Source organism: Camelina sativa, chromosome 4, assembly GCF_000633955.1.
Source record: "Camelina sativa cultivar DH55 chromosome 4, Cs, whole genome shotgun sequence".
Classification (NCBI taxonomy): Eukaryota; Viridiplantae; Streptophyta; class Magnoliopsida; order Brassicales; family Brassicaceae; genus Camelina; species Camelina sativa.
This window is the reverse complement of record NC_025688.1, coordinates 6424407-6441264: the sequence shown is the minus strand read 5'-3', so window position 1 is coordinate 6441264 and position 16858 is coordinate 6424407. Positions and strand designations below refer to the sequence as shown.

Below are 16858 nucleotides of genomic sequence, written 5' to 3'. Positions count from 1 at the left end.
ATTCATGTTACGGCTGAGTTATAGTGTTTTATGGCTGAGTTATCACAATAAACAATATGAAAGTAAATTGCTGATATATATGACTTTACGGCTGAGTTATAATATTTACGGGAAAACGAAAGGTCTCGTCGATTCATGTGACGGCTGAGTTATAGTGATTTATAAATCCTTAATGGCTGATATATCAGATTCGTTGAAAACATCAAATCGGGTTGAAAATTCATCGTCTTCTTCTTCGTCAGATGCTACTTCGACAGCTTCTTCTTCTTCTTGGTTTTCTTTGTCAACGATCTTACCATAATCAAAACAAGTGCCTTCAAATCCCCCACCGTACACTTTGTATGTAGATTCTACTTCCGAGTCACTGCTTGGCCGAATCATACTTCCTCTAGGTCCACTAGTTTCTGTAGACTTTTTCGCTGAAAACTCTACACAGAGACGTAGCTGATCGGTTTTCCATGGCCCCAAAAAACATTGCAATTGTCGATCATTGGAGACAAAAACTGGTGGAGTATCATGCGCCATATGTTTCAGTGCCTTGTTCGAGAACATGTAGCTCACCTTTAGCTCATGGCTAAACGCGTCCAATCTGTAGTCGACATGGATGCTGCGTCCGACGTGGCAAGTCAGCTATCAAACAATTAATAACTCAGCCTAAATAAAACTCAGCCATCAAACAAATTATAACTCAGTCACAACATGAAAATCATTACAGTAATTAAAAAACAAAAAAATTGCTGCCAAATTCAGCCGCTTCATCAACTGAAAATATGTAACTCAGCCGTATCGTTTAATAAGTCAGCCTTAACTGAATAACATTCTAGTAATTAATCTTTTGCAACTAAGTCAGCCGTCAAATGGCTGAGTTGTACGATAAGTCAGCCTATCACGGCTGAGTTATAGTTTTTTACAATAACTCAGCCGTAACAACATCTCATAAGTCAGCCGTTTTTCATAGCCCAGTCAGTCGGAAAATGGTAACTCAGCCGTGTCGTAGTGATAACTCAGCCAAAGGTTTGACAACTCAACCATCAGGTGAAAACTCAGCCGTAAGGACGGCTGAGTTAGAGCATAACTCAGCCAGATTTTGATAAGTCAGCCGTAACGCTTGGCTGAGTTATGTTCTAACTCAGTCGTCCGCTCTTACTCAAATGTTTTTTCCATAACTCAGCCGCAATATACCTATTACTCAGCCGCAACATACCTTTGTAACGCGTTATGGCTGAGTTATGGTTACACGTTAGCGATTTCTGACGTGGCGTCTGACGTGGCAATGACATTTTTGTAATTATGTTTTTTCCGGTAACATAAAACCAGGGTACACTGAGTATTAAGCTGATGGTGCTTAATATATCGTGATGGTTTAAAGAGACCGAAAGAAAGATTCAAAGACCATCCTGTGAAGAGATGTATGAGCCAGTCTCATTACCAATCCCATAAGCCTCCAGCATCCGAAGGACTGACAGCCTTGAATGCTGTAAAGTTATGATAATTTCTGTAGTTAATCTCTGTTGATCGTTTCTCAAAATTGTGAAAAATTGCGTGGCTAGGATCAAATTATTTGATTTCAATCTTCAAGGCTCCTAATTAGCTTCATTATCACCGTCTTGCTTCCTCACCATCATTATTGTACTCTTCACCGTTATGAGATACTATGATTTTAATGGATTGTAAATGAATAGAATATGTAATATGAGGAAATCAGACACAATGTAGGTTATGAGAAAATCAGACACAATTTATCATTATAAAAAACACGTTAAAACACAATCAATCAAACGAGACTATTGTAACAAACTAACCCAATCTGGTTTGATTTATAACTCTAATTTTTTTTAATATATTAATATATATATCGCGGAACCAAGTAGTTTTTTAAAAAAATATCAAATTGCCAACAAGACCAAGTTCATTTTATTAAGGTAATGTGATTTATTGGAGTTGTACTTGCACCCCCAGTTAATTTCTTTTTTCAGAGATAGATCGCATTTCCGGAGAAAAACATTTTTTAAAAACAAAGAAAAAATTGTTTCGAATAATTTGGCTTCACGTTCTTTTCCAACGAAAATATTCAATTTCATTTGTACTTTAATTAATTTGTACAACAAAATCTATTGAATAATAATTTTAATTTCTTTATTAACGAAATGTGGACTAAAAATAGTACTATAAATCTGTTGAACGCAATTAACTGATAAAAATGTGTTTTTGCTTAGCGAGTAAAACCGCTATGAGGGCGATGAGAAGACGATTTTTAGATCTAGCTTGGTAAAACCATAATTTTCATTCAGCGAGTAAAGGCTTCTTTAGTTGCTGCCCAATAGACTCTTGTGGTCTCTTTTGGTTCCATATCTCAGCATAGTGCGGTAAAAGGAAAGTAAGTGGTCAACAAAAATGAATAGACCGAAGAAGAAGAAGAAGGAGCTATCGCTGATGGAAGAGTTGAAGGAGATGGATCTCCTGGGTGAAGGGGAGTTTGTGGATATCCCAGATCTGGCGAACGAAGATCTGATTGAAGAAAACTCCTTGAGTGTGATTGTTCGATGCCTAAACCCCACGGTCCATAAAGTTGGAGGTTTGGTAAAGGCTCTCCCTTCAATCTGGGGAATGGAGGATAGAGTGAAAGGAAGAGGAGTTGGTGGAGACAGAGTTCAGTTTATATTCAAAAGTGAGGGAGATCTGTACCACGTCTTGTATCGAGGTCCCTGGTTTGTCAATGGTTGGATTCTTACTGTAGATCAATGGAAACCAAACCCATGACCCGATTTCCTGAGGAAGATACTATTTTGGATTAGGATAAGAGGTATCCCCATCCATCTATTGAAGAAACAAGCGATAGAGAGTATCACTGAACCGTATGGGAAGGTTGATGCGGTAGAGCTTCATGCCAAAAACTCTCCTTCGCTGGAATACGTCAGAGCTAGAGCTTGGATTAACGCAGATGAACCACTACAATTCCTAAAGATAGCAAGATTCACGACAAGGGAAGTAGCCAGAATTGAACTGGAGGATGAGAAACTTTTGAAGGTATGCTTCCTCTGTAAGCGGCTCACTCACGATAAATCTGTTTGCCCATATCATATCAAGGAACAATCGCAGAGAAGAGCTACAAAACAGGTTAGCAGAAAAGAGTTACTAAAAGATAAAGGAAAGGGGAAGGGAAAGGAGGTCAGTGAGCCTCAGGAGAAAGGATCAGTGCTAGGTCAACAGAGGAGTAGTGAATCATATCAAACTAATTATGGTAAAGGAGCTTCAAGCATAAAGGAGAGGATGCAATGGTCAAGGACAAAAGGAGGTAGTAAAGGGTGTATGAGCACACAAGAATGGAGACCCACATGGAGAATGTTAGAGGGTCCTCTTGCAAAGGCTGGTGAAGATAGTCCTGAAGCTGATCTGGTATCCCAAAGCAAACGCAAAAGGTCTAGCCATAGTGGAGAGAGGGTGAGCAAGAAGGCAAGACTAAACTCGGGAGATAAAAAAACGACAGTCACCGTCAGTTTTTGAGAGACTGGGATCCAGCTCAGAAAAATTAAATCAGATAGTCACGAGGGATTCCGGAGAAAAGTCCAGTCACTCACCCTCAGTGTTCGAGAGACTAGGATTACAAGTTTCTTTGTCGAGTCCCCATTCCCATGAAAAATCGTTTCAATCTGATCATTCTGCCCCAGTGGCAGCTCAATTATCGAATCACTCTGCCTCCTCTGTGGCAGCTAGCTGTCTTCACTCTTCTGGTGAAATGCCTGAGAGTGCAAGTGGCAAAACTTTGAAAGAAGGGTTGATGGTTAATTCCAACCCTTCGAACCCATTATGAGAATATTGAGCTGGAACTGTCAGGGGGTGGGGAATACCCCTACAGTTCGACACCTGAGAGAAATATGAGGTCGGTATTTCCCAGAGGTTACATTTCTCTGTGAGACCAAAAACAAAAGAAAATATCTTGAGAATGTTGTAGGTCATCTTGGTTACTTTGACTTACATATAGTGGAGCCTACAGGGAAGAGTGGAGGCGTGGCCTTAATGTGGAAAGAAAGTGTCTCAGTGAAAATTTTGCAGTCAGATGAACGACTGATAGATGCCTTGGTGGTATGGCAGGATAAGGAATTCTTCCTCACTTTTGTCTATGGGGAGCCAATTCAGAGTGAAAGAGGAGAGTTATGGGAGAGACTTTCTAGATTGGGGAGTAATAGAGATAAACCTTGGATGATGACAGGTGACTTCAACGAGCTGGTGGATCCCCAAGAGAAACTAGGAGGACCTTTCCGAAAAGAATCATCATGTTTGGAGTTTAGACAGATGACGAAAGCTTGTGTTCTGTGGGAAGTGAAACATCTAGGATACCAATTTTCTTGGTTTGGAAACAGGAACGATAATCTTGTTCAATGCAGATTGGACAGAACAATAGCAAATCAAGAGTGGATGGAGATGTTCCCAGAAGCACAAGCAACTTATTTGCAAAAAAGTTGCTCAGATCATAGTCCTTTAATCAACAGCTTAATAGGTGAACAATGGAAAACATGGGCTGGATTTAAGTATGATAAAAGATGGGTGCAACGAGAGGGATTCACGAGAATGATGTCTCAGTTCTGGTCAAACAGCTCTAAGTGTCAGGAAAGCACAATGATGGAGAAGTTATCTAAGTGCAGAAAAGAGATATCGAAGTGGAAAAGGGCTGTGAAACCTAGCTCGACTATAAGGATTCAGGAACTTCAATTTAAAATAGATGCATCCACCAGACAAATAACTTTTGATTCCCAGATGCTTAAGAGATTAAGGACCGAGTTAAATCGGGAATATCATCAGGAAGAGCACTTCTGGAGATAAAAATGTAGAGCCACTTGGGTTCGTGAGGGTGATAAGAATACTAAATTCTTTCACGCTGCAACAAAGAATAGAAGAGCCCAGAATCGAATCCAAAAGTTGGTGGATGATGACGGGAATGAGTGGTTTACGGATGCACATCTCGGGAAAGTTGCTGAAGCTTATTTCAGGAAGCTCTTTACATCGGAGGACGTTGGATATCAATTGGACGAACTAGAGGAAATACCAAAAGTGGTAGATGAATAAATGAACATGTGTTTATTGGCATCAGTATCGATGGAGGAAGTGAAGGAAGCCACTTTTGCGATTAATCCCACTAAATGTCCAAGCCCTGATGGTATGGCAGGATATCTGTATCAACAGTTTTGGGATAGCATGGGAGATCAAGTTACAAAAATGGTTCAGGAGTTCTTCAGATCAGGAAGAATAGAGCAGGGACTGAATCAAACTACTATTTGCCTGATTCCGAAGAAGCTCAAGGCATAAATATTAGTTGACTTCCGACCTATTAGCCTCTATAATGTGATCTACAAGATAATAGGGAAGGTACTTGCCACTAGGTTGAAGAAACTTCTCCCAACAATCATCTCAGAATCCCAAGCTGCTTTTGTGGAGGGAAGGTTGATTAGTGATAACATCCTACTAGCACATGAGCTGCTACACGCACTTAGCTCTAACAACAAGTGCTTTGAAGAATATATTGCCATTAAAACCGATATTTCCAAAGCCTATGATAGGGTGGAATGGAGTTTCCTGGAGGGAGCTATGAAAGCTTTGGGCTTTAATGAGCATTGGATCAGACTAGTAATGGAATGTGTTAAATCAGTGGGGTACCAAGTCTTGATCATTGGCTCTCCATTTGGGGAGATAATCCCAACAAGAGGAATAAGGCAAGGAGACCCACTATCTCCCTACCTCTTTGTCATCTACACTGAAATTTTAATCAAGATGCTACAACTAGCAGAGAGGAAAGGAAAAATCAGTGGACTCAAAGTAGCAAGAGGCGCACCACCTATCTCCCATCTGCTATTCGCTGATGATAGCATGTTCTACTGCCGAGAAAAAAATGAAGAGTTGGATCAGGTTATACGAATTGTGGAGGAGTACAGTTTAGCCTCAGGTCAAAGGGTCAATTACCAAAAATCTAGTATCACCTTTGGAAAGAATATCCCGGATCATAGGAGAGAGGTGATCAAGAGGAAGCTGGGGATTGATCAGGAAGGTGGCCAAGGTATATATCTTGGACTGCCAGAGTCATTTAAAGGATTCAAAGTAGACAGTTTAAACTACTTAAAGGAGAGAGTTCGAAGCAAAGTTTCTGGCTGGGAAATGAATTTTCTATCTCCAGGTGGTAAGGAAGTCCTCCTCAAAGCTGTAGCTCTAGCACTCCCTACATTCTCCATGTCCTGCTTTAAATTACCCTATACAATCTGTAATCAATTAGCTTCAGTTATGGCTGAATTTTGGTGGAGAAGTAAGTCAGATTCTCGAGGTATGCATTGGAAGGCTTGGGATCAGCTTAGTAAGTCGAAAACAGTAGGGGGGTTGGGGTTTAAAGACATCAAAGCGTATAATATAGCTTTGCTAGGGAAACAGTTATGGAGAATGCTAACAAAGCCGAACTCTCTGATGGCTCGAGTCTACAAGAGTAGATACTTTAGCAAATCAGATCCTTTAAACGCTCCACTTGGTTCTAGACCATCTTTTGCTTGGAGAAGCATACATGAGGCGCAAGAAATGATTAAACAAGGAGCCCGTGCCATCATTGGAAATGGAGAAAACACAGTAATATGGCAACATCAATGGATCCATTCAAAACCGGCTAAAGCTGTGCAGGTGATGAAGTTCGTTCCCCAGTATAGACAGCAGGAGATCTCTTCGGTTTTATTTGTGAAGGACTTACTACATGCAAGTGGTAGAGAGTGGAGAGATGAACTACTTGAGGATATCTTCCCCGAGGATACGATTAATCAGATTAAACTTATACGCCCAGGGGGAATAAACTCAACAGATAGCTTTGCTTGGGACTATACAGTCAATGGTCAATATACAGTGAAGTCGGGTTACTGGGTGATGTTGGAGATCATACGAAGAAACAAAATGCCGCAAGAGGTCCTTCAACCAAGTTTAAACCCACTTTTCCAACGAGTGTGGCAAACAGACACATCTCCCAAAATACACCACTTCCTTTGGAGATGTCTAAGCAATTGTATTTCGGTAGCAGGTAATCTCCATTACAGGCACTTGGCTAGGGACGGTTCATGTGCACGGTGTGATATAAGGAAGGAGACAGTAAATCATATGCTTTTCCAGTGTCACTTTGCTCGTCTCGTTTGGGCAATATCACCAATTCCAGCCCCACCAGAGGGTGATTGGTCTGATTCCATCTACAACAACCTGCATAGAGCTTTGAATATCAATTCCTTTTATCCTCAGCTAGGTAATGATGGAAATCTGGTACCATGTATTCTTTGGAGGTTATGGAAAAGTAGAAACGATTTCATCTTCAAAGGCAGGGATGTTGATGCACAAAGTGTAATTAGTAAGGCTCGAGAAGATGAAGAGGAATGGAGGTTAGCAAAAGAACTGCGACCCCAACCAGCTCCCATGGATAGAATTGATAATCCAAGGGTGAAATGGAAGAAGCCACCACAATGTTGGGTTAAATGTAACACATATGGTGCGTTGAACAAAGAGAACCAAAATTGTGGCATTGGTTGGGTCCTAAGAAACCATGAGGGTGAAGTTTTGTGGTCAGGTGCACGGGCAATGTCTAGACTTACACGGTTCTAGAGGTTGAGATGGAGGCCTTTCGTTGGGCGGTGCTTTCATTGGTCAGACTCAATTACCGCAAGGTAATATTTGAATCCGATTCTCAAACGCTGGTGGATTTAGCGACATGAAAGATTATGAAACAACAACTAGAACCGATGGTACAGGATATCAGACATATGCTTCAGCATTTTGAGGAGTCAGAGGTGGTTTTCACCAAGCGAGAAGGAAATAGAGTAGCAAAGGAATCTTTTTCTTATGAGAATCATGATCCTAAGTTGTACTCTTTAATGCCAAATTAGTTAAAACATTATGTGGAGATAGACAATGTGTAATCAGTTCATGGTGAATGAAAAGTTGAAGTTGAGCCAAAAAAAAAAAAAAATCTGCTGAACAGTCCCCGTACGTACCAGTGTACACCACGGTGGTACGGCCTTTAACGCTAGAACAAAATAATTTGAATCCACGTCCTTCGTTTCCTAGTGTATCTCTGTACATTAAATATTTAAATGTCATCATAATTGCAAGATAAATTTTTATACTAATACATATTATTATCAAGGGTAAGTCAGCTTGTTCATACGTGCACAAATGAACTATTGTATATTTGAGTCATATTATACAAACTATATGTGTCACCTAGGGGCTAGGGTATGAAAATATATTTAACCAAACAAAAATTTGGTTAATTTATACACAGTTATCTTAAAAGTACGGGTTTTAGCTTTTTCGTTTAATGTATGATTTCGCATAAAGCAAAAATTTAGCTATCAAATTTGATATTTTTGTTTAGTACTTGAAATATATGTTTGCATCGTGATATAATTTGTGTATGAATCGAATTAGGAAACATTGAGTCGCAATTATGAACACATCCCCCAAAAAAAATATTATGTTTGAGCCTTCCTCATGTCTTAGTAGTGAATGTCAACTATCAAGTACTATTAAGGATTGCAAGCGGGGAAGGACAATAGATAAGATTGTTTAACATATAAATTAAAAACCACACACAGCAATATGGTTTGTTGAATCCTCTATATAAACCCACTTTTAATAATCTCAGTCTCATAACAAAATCACATCCAAATCTTATCTTACATTCATCGAAACTCAACTGAAACGCAGCGTCTTCGAAACGAAGTCCAACTGAAAATGATGAAGAAGATCTTTGTTCAGATCAGTGTAGTTTGTCTACTGTTGGCGTTCATGATTGCGATGGTCTCGGCTCAGGGACACGACGATCACAAGGGTCACGATGATCACGAAGGTCACGATGACCATGCACCAGCTAAATCACCACCAAACGCAGCTGTCATTGTTGCCGCCGATATATTCACCGGCTTGGCTGCAGCCACCGTGGCTCTTGTGGCTGGCTATATCTACTGAGTTCATCATAACTCGTTATTGCGGTTTTTATCAACGTTTGTGGATTGTGATTCTTTTCTTTTATTGTTGCCACATTCGTTTCTCTCTTACTCTTATCGGTTTGTTAAAAATAATATCCTAAAGAACCTAAACTCTCCCTCTAGCCAAAAACTCTCACTGACAAAATGGGTTTTTTTTGGACAAACAAAATTTTCATTAGATAAACACAATTCGAGTTCGAGCAAAGAGACCTTAGAGATTCTTTTGCCAAAGCATCTGTTTGGCAAATTAGATATTTAGGAGTGTAAACAAAGGAGCAGATAACAAAAGTAGAAGATAGGATAAGAATATCGTGTAGAATCTCATGAAGTTCTTTTAATTAGAACTTCCCATTGAGAGCTTTAACTAGTAGCTGTGAGTTTGAAGCGAAGTGTAAGTGGGTGAAACTTGATTTAATGGCAACTCCTACCGCTGTGAGCGTTGCTAATGCTTTAGCCATCAGCGGAGACCGGACGTGGTTTGTGGTTGAGGATCCATGGAGAAGAGGTAGACGAGCTTGGTCTTTGAAGATCCAGCCGCATCCTTTCTTCTTATTCTGTCCAAGCCGCATCAGTGAAGCAAGTCACTCGAATTGGTGAATCAGGTGGAGTGGATCTGATTTGGGATTGCGTTGATTGGGCTGTCTGCCACTCCTTTGCCCAGATAATGGCAAGATTCAGTGCCTCTTGTGGTTGGATCTGTTCCTTTCTGAAAACCAATCGATTACGAGATGATCCAAGGGGACAGAGGACTTTCCCTAAGTCCAATCGTAGGGAGACATGTTAGTTTGGTATACCAAACTGATATATTCTGTTTTTATCAGATTTAAAGCTTTATTTCTCTTCGTTTTTCATCAATTTGCATTCATGATTAGGTCTATAGGTGCATATTTGCATCGTTTTTGTCCTTTATAGGTTCATGGAGTGAATCATTGAGTTTTGGAGTCATATGGAGCAAAAGGGAGCTAAAATAAGGAGAATAGAGTAATGGAGATAGAAAAGAGATGTAGGAGACGTCAAATAATCAGGAAAAGAAAGATGAAGGGACAGAAGAGAAAGGAAGAATCAGAACTAGTCAAAATTGTCTCAAATATCGACTCAGATGAAGATCTTATATTGAGATTTAGCTTCGAATCTCTTCATGAAAGTTATAGAAAATTGAGTTAGCTTACTAATGGAGGTGAGCTAAAGAAAATCGGAGATGCAATGGAAGAGTTATGACGGTTTTACTGGACATATGTCATTCTAACGCGGAAATGAGCAAAGAGTGAAAGAGTGAGATTCCAGAAAAACCTTCAGGGAGAGTATTCGGCCTCAACTCAACCGAAGGTCACCTTCAGCCTTCTCCTCCGGGCAACCACCAACCAAAGGGATGCGGCGACGGATGATTGAAGATTTGGACAAAGAACCCTTCGGTTATGTCCTTCGGTCATGAGCAGGCCGAAGGGGCCCTAATCTACCATTTATAATTATGATCTCACAAATATCAACCCTGTACCTTTGTGTGAAACAACCATGATTGAGTACATCTTTTAGAGTTTTAGGCTTGGTAGACTACTGAAACAACCTGTCCCGTTTTTTTAATATAACATAATTAAGCATCCCATAATACTTAATTAAACCAACCAAACCACAAATCAACATTTAAACCAACAACAACCAATACGCACAACATAAATATACCAACAACATAACCACCTCCAACATCTTCAATGTATAAACATTTCTAATCATTCTATCCAACAACCTAGCATATCTCTATACAATATCCAACATTAATAACATAACCATCAACAAAAAATCGAGATCCTAGATCATTCTCCTCCTCATCGCCATGATTCCACGTTCACACTTTGCCTTCACTTGCACTCACAAATACTCTGTGAGTCAATCCTCCCATCTACTGGGCTATACACACAAGCAAAAAGACAAACACAAACAATACACAAAACAAGAAAACTAGACAATTCTGAAGACATGCGTAATTCCAAATACTTAGCTGCGTCTACCGATTCACTCCTTGCATCGATCGATGCAACCTTGAGTCTCCACCAAATACCTAGCTGCATCAACCGATGCACTATTTGCATCAATCGATGCATTCATGCGGATTATCGCCAAACACGATCTCTGACGACTTCTTCCGACTCCAATCGTCTCCACAACATATATGCCGCCAAATCCGACCACCACGAAAACCAAGAACAAACAAGCACACAAACAATCAATCATTCAAAATCACACAAAACACACATCTAATCACTAAGATAAGCCATGGTCACACACTCACCTCTAAAACAAGCGGATATGACTCTGAAACGACGAGAAACACACCACAACAAGCCCCCAACATATTCTCAACCTTATATCTCCACTCCCACCTGTAAAGCCTTCTTAAAACCTAAAATACTTGATAATATACATTAAAGCTTTTAAATCATATGTAACTCTTCCTAAATGCATATAAAAAATATAGCTAAAATGGGTAAAATAATGATGTTATCACTTGAGCCTACTCGTTTACTTTCAATTGTTACTTACTTGGTTTGCTTTGGTGTTTTGAATTCTATTTTTCAAGGTGTATGAACTTGAGAAGTAGAGTCCAAGCAAACTTACTTGAGCGTGTTGAAGACATTCATCGTTTTGAACGAGAGAATCGCTGGTTAGCACGACAAGCTATGGAAAATAACCCTCCTTCCGCTGCTGGTCATAATAGAAATAACCAGCCCCATGTTGAACAAGCTCCTATCCATCCTCCAAGACAACCAAGAGTCTTTGGCACCTTCGACGAACCGAACATCCGTGGGAATCGAATGGGCATTATAGCACCGCTGGTTGAGAAAAATAACTATGAGATCAAGTCAAGCCTTATCAACATGGTGCAAAGCTCCAAATTTCATGGCTTACCGATGGAAGAACCTCTTGACCACTTGGATTAGTTTTATATGATGTGTGGCACAATCAAGATAAATGGTATCTCAAAAGATGCATTCATACTCCGCCTCTTTCCGTTTTCTCTTGGAGACCGAGCTAAAAGTTGGGAGAAGAACCTTCTAGTAGGATCAGTCACCTCTTGGGATCAAAGCAAGAGAGCCTTTCTATCAAAGTTCTTCTCTACCAAAAGAACAACAAGGTTAAGAAATGGGATATCAAGCTTTGCTCAACAGGGAAATAAGAGTTTTTGTGAAGCATGGGAAAGATTCAAGAGCTACACTATGCAATGACCTCATCATGGTTTATCTAAAAAGTCTCTTCTAAGCACCTTATACCGAGGGGTGCTACCTTGCTCACTCGGTGGTTTACAACTTCATGATGCCTTATGTGATTCGGGAGAAAGCGTGAATGTGATGTCGCATGAGATGGTAAAGAGTCTAGGGATCAAAGACATGAATCAACCCTCATCTTCCATCATGTTTGGAGATGCTTCTTCAAAATCTCCACTTGGTTTGATTGAGAACTATCCACTCAAAGTTGGCGATTGCATAGTTCCAACGAACTTCATGATAGTGGAGATGAAAGAAACCAGCAAGCTCCCTCTCAATCTAGGAACTCCTTTTCTGAACACCGTGGGAGCAACCATTGATTTCCCAAAGAATAAAGTGACTATTCTTCACTTGAATGCCAACATATCATATCCGATCAAACCTTCTTCTACAATGTTTTGTGGAACAATCACTAGTGAAGAAGTGGCAACTAAGGAAGACTTCCAAGTTTCTAATGTGGGGATTAAAGAAAACTCTAAAGCTTGATTAGTAAATTTTGGATAGTGAGTGTTTCGACTCTTTATTTGATGACCTCGAAGAATATTCTAGAGAAGAAGATTTGGGTAAAGCAAATAAATTTATTGACATGATAAAGAGGAAGAAGACACAAACCCACCCTCCCACCATTGTTTCATTTCCTATGAGTTTGTGTTTGCATCCTTTGGGGCTTGTTGATGGAGCAATAAATTACAAAGTGCGGCGCAAAGGTCCTTCTTCACCCTTTTCAAGTGTCAAAGCCAAGATAGATCTCGTATCAATATGACAAAGATAAGCTTCATGAACTTCTCTCAAAAGTCATCACTATCAACCTCCACTCTCTTTCCACCAATTCAACAGGAGATTCTATGGTCCTAACTTTCCATTGTATATACCATTTGTGTCTTATTTTCTTTATTTTTGTTAGTCTTTCTCTTGGAATTTTCTCACACCGAAACATTGTGAAATAAGTTTGGGAAAGACTAACCATCTAACATTGTGTTTTGTTTTGATTTTCATCTTTTGTGTGATGCATTGTTAATAGCTATGTTTTGAGAAAAATCAAAATATTTTTTTAAAAATTAAAAATCAAAAACAAATGCATGTAACTTTGCATATTGATTTTCGTGTTTAGGATTGAGTCTAGAAACATAAAGCAAACCAAGTAAGTAACAAATGCATGTAACTTTGCATTTCCATTTGGGATGTTGATGAATTTGTCATGTTAGAAGTAGAATCCTTGGATTGAACCCACAACCCTCATTTATAGTTCATTGGTGCTTGATTTGTCTTTGGTAAAAATAAAGAATCTAAGTTTAAAGTGTCACTTGAAAGCATCTTTTTCTTGTGTAAAGTTTGTGTGATCATTGTTGCATCTCTATATTATTAGATATTAATATGATCTTAAATTATCTTGCATATGGACTATGAATCCTAGCTCATGGAACTTTGACTTGGGTCGACAATCTCTATTTGCCACTATATTCATTTAATTCGATCTCTTGCCTTGCCTTTCAACCCTAACATTTTCTTTCAAAGCTTGCATTGATTTGTTGAGTGAGACCTCTTTGTTAATAATGCTATAGGTTGTAAAATCTTGAGAGTATTGAGAACGATAAAGAACTGACTCTTGTTTTAGCTAGGTTTAGAATCATTAGAAATAGCTAATAAGATTGTTTTTACAGAAATATGTGGTTAGAATGTTGATTTGAGATCAGGTTTTGGAACAAGAGAGAATAAAAAGAAAAAGAAAGGTTTCTGAAAAGAAAAGAAAAGTTTCAAAGGTTAAGTTTGGTTAAAAGCTCTAAGTCTCTAAGTACAAAAAAAAAGATAGAAAATCTTGTTATAGTCTCCTAGAAAAGCTTCAAAGAAAGAAAAAGAAGAGTTATAGCAAAGTCAAGTAAGAATGGGAGTATAACAAAGAAAGTTTAAGGAAAAAAAAGAGCTAGTGTTTAAAGTAAAATAAAGCTTTAGAGATATACAAAAAAATAAGACCATAAGTAAAAAAGAAAAGGGGTTTAAGAAGAATCAAATTGAGTTTTTGGGTTGGAAAGAAAGAGAAGAAGGATGGGAAAATGGTAGAAAAGTTTCTAGGTGGATAGAACATCAAGAGCTAAGCTTTGTATGCCCAAATTGTTCTCAATCTTAGATTGATTTCACAACTATCTAGTGTTCCTTCCGTTTGAGAGTTGACCACCTAAAAACATCATTGATAATCCACCTTAGAAAATTTTACCCTTAAACCGTTTGAGTTTGATTTGTTTTCCATTTGCAAGATCACACCAAACACTTTAAAGAATGTGAAAGAGATGTTCAATAGGACTGTAAGTCTTTACTAATAGATAGAAGTTGAACTAGAATGATACATTCTGATAAACTTAGAATACTATTTGTAAACACTTTGACTGATTTTAGCACCATTGAATTGTATTTAAAGACTGTGGTTTGAATCCTTTGTTTAATACTCTTAGATTCTGAATCCCATTTCAAACATCTCTCTTACTTTATTTTTTTTGTTAAGTACTAGCAAGAAATAAGATCGGGGGAGTACCAATACTCCCTTGCATGCTCCGAATTATTTCTGGATTCACGAGTTCTTTAAACAGTGTCACTGACAAAATGGTCTAAAACCTGTTTTACAATCTCTTCTCTTCTACAGTGCTTTTTACACTATATATATGTTAGGGCTTCTCCAACGGGAGGTTTTAAAGGAGGATTTAACTGAACATAAGAGAAAAAATAAATCAAAAGAAAAGAAAAAATTAAGAAGGCCTCATATTTAGTATACTGGATTTGATAATAAGAGAGTGCACGTGTCACGTTTTTGTTGGGCAAACCGAGTAACGAAGAATTTTTTTTTTTTTTTATGGTCGATCGTTTTTTTTCATTCTCTTCCTCTCCCTCTCTCTGTCTCTCTCTCTCTCGATCGAAGTGGCGAATTGACCATGGAAGAAGATGGAATCAGAGGAGATTCGGGTCGGATGAGATGCGAAGGAGATTGAATCGGCGGAGACTAATCGGAGGAGATTGAGAAACACAAGAAGAGTATGTCGCAATCACCCTCACCTAAGGACAGCGAGACGCACTAAAGCTTTTCTGATCAACGTTCATTTATGAATCTGGGGAACTTTTTGGGTGAAGATTTTGTAGAATCGTGATGGGTTTATCGAAAGGTAGATTGAAAGCATGGTTTAATAAGAAAATCATTGATCCTCTTCCTCCAGGTCTTGTGTAGGTTTGTCTTCTTTTGACTCTCTCTCTCTCTCTCTCTCTCTCTACGCGTTTTGTATGATCATCATCGTATCTGTACATGGATCTGGAACTAGGACTAGATTGGTTACTCTGATTCTGCTAATTGATTTAGATTCCATGAGCTATTTTGTTGAATTTTTGGTCTTTTATAAGCTGGAGTTATGCATTTTGCTTCTTGTTGGTTTCTTAATTTGGAATATTGACGATGATGGTGATACTAATGCATTATGACGGTGATGGTGATACTGATGCATCTCCCAAGGTACTGCCTTCGAGTCATGTGGTTCAGGAAATGGAAGAAGGGTTTTCTATGAATCTTCCAAGATTCTTGCTCAGAAAATGACTGTCGCTGTAAGTTTAAGTAACCTTGTTCCTTTGTGTATAATGACCCGGACAACTTGGGATACTGCTGTTTCTTATGATCGGATTCTAATTTAGGCTCTGAAATATCTCATGCTATGCACAAGATGTGTGTGAGCTCGGTTAGCTTTGTAGAACCGATCCTCCCATTTCATAACCATGCCAAGATGCTGGTTGTTTAGTGTTAGCGAACTCCTTTTGGTTCAAAGTCTTGATCCTTTCTTCATGTATTTTGATATGACTCAATACGTCTTCTTTGTCTGCTTCATCAAAGCTTGATGTCTGATCCAGAAGTGAGTCTAATTTTGCTTAACTTTGGATAAGTGACTAATTTTGGTTTTGCTGGTTGTATCATGTAGATGGAGAAAATTGATCTGACATTGTTTTGTTTTGGACAACTTTGGCATGTTTTCATTTTGTTTTAACGCAGACTGCATTTCTTTGTTTTACACATTTTTCATGATAGAAAATTTTAAATTTCAAAAAACTATATTTTAAAAAATAAGAGACTCAAAATTATATCTCAAAGATAATTTTAATTAGGAGATCAAAGTTTCTTATTTTTAAAACGGTACATAATATATTTATTAAAAATCTAAACAGTAAATAAGAGGCTCAAAATTAAAACCCTAGATAGCCTTATCTCCTCTAAGTCTAACTAGTATTCTTTCTTTTGATAGACATCAGCATAAGATAATCTTTTTTTTTTGTCAACAGTATATGCCTTATCATCTTCACTAAGTCACGAAAAAGTTTTTTTCCGTGAATCATTTTGGTTATAACTTCTCATATGACTTTGCGTGACCTAATTAATTACTTACGGACGTCGGGTCGTATTCGTATAGGCCAAGGGGGTCGTGGGCACACTTCCTAGTTACTATATATAGTCATATCATGAGAGCCAGTTATTCATTATTAGGACTCCCTTATTCACTCTTACGATTATGTTTGTTTGAAACTTTTAATTGACAAAAAGAAAAGATTATGTTTGTTTAAGTGTATTCCTACAAAAAA

At 38.5% G+C, this 16858-nt stretch overlaps 2 long non-coding RNA genes across 2 annotated transcripts; one reads left to right on the top strand and one right to left on the bottom strand.

The window, feature by feature from the left end:
- Positions 9522-10547, bottom strand: LOC104779963. Its single transcript, XR_766614.2, has 2 exons — positions 10287-10547; positions 9522-9751 (listed from the first exon to the last, which is right to left on the bottom strand). It is a non-coding gene; the product is annotated as an uncharacterized LOC104779963 (long non-coding RNA).
- Positions 14994-16242, top strand: LOC104779962. Its single transcript, XR_766613.2, has 2 exons — positions 14994-15467; positions 15747-16242. It is a non-coding gene; the product is annotated as an uncharacterized LOC104779962 (long non-coding RNA).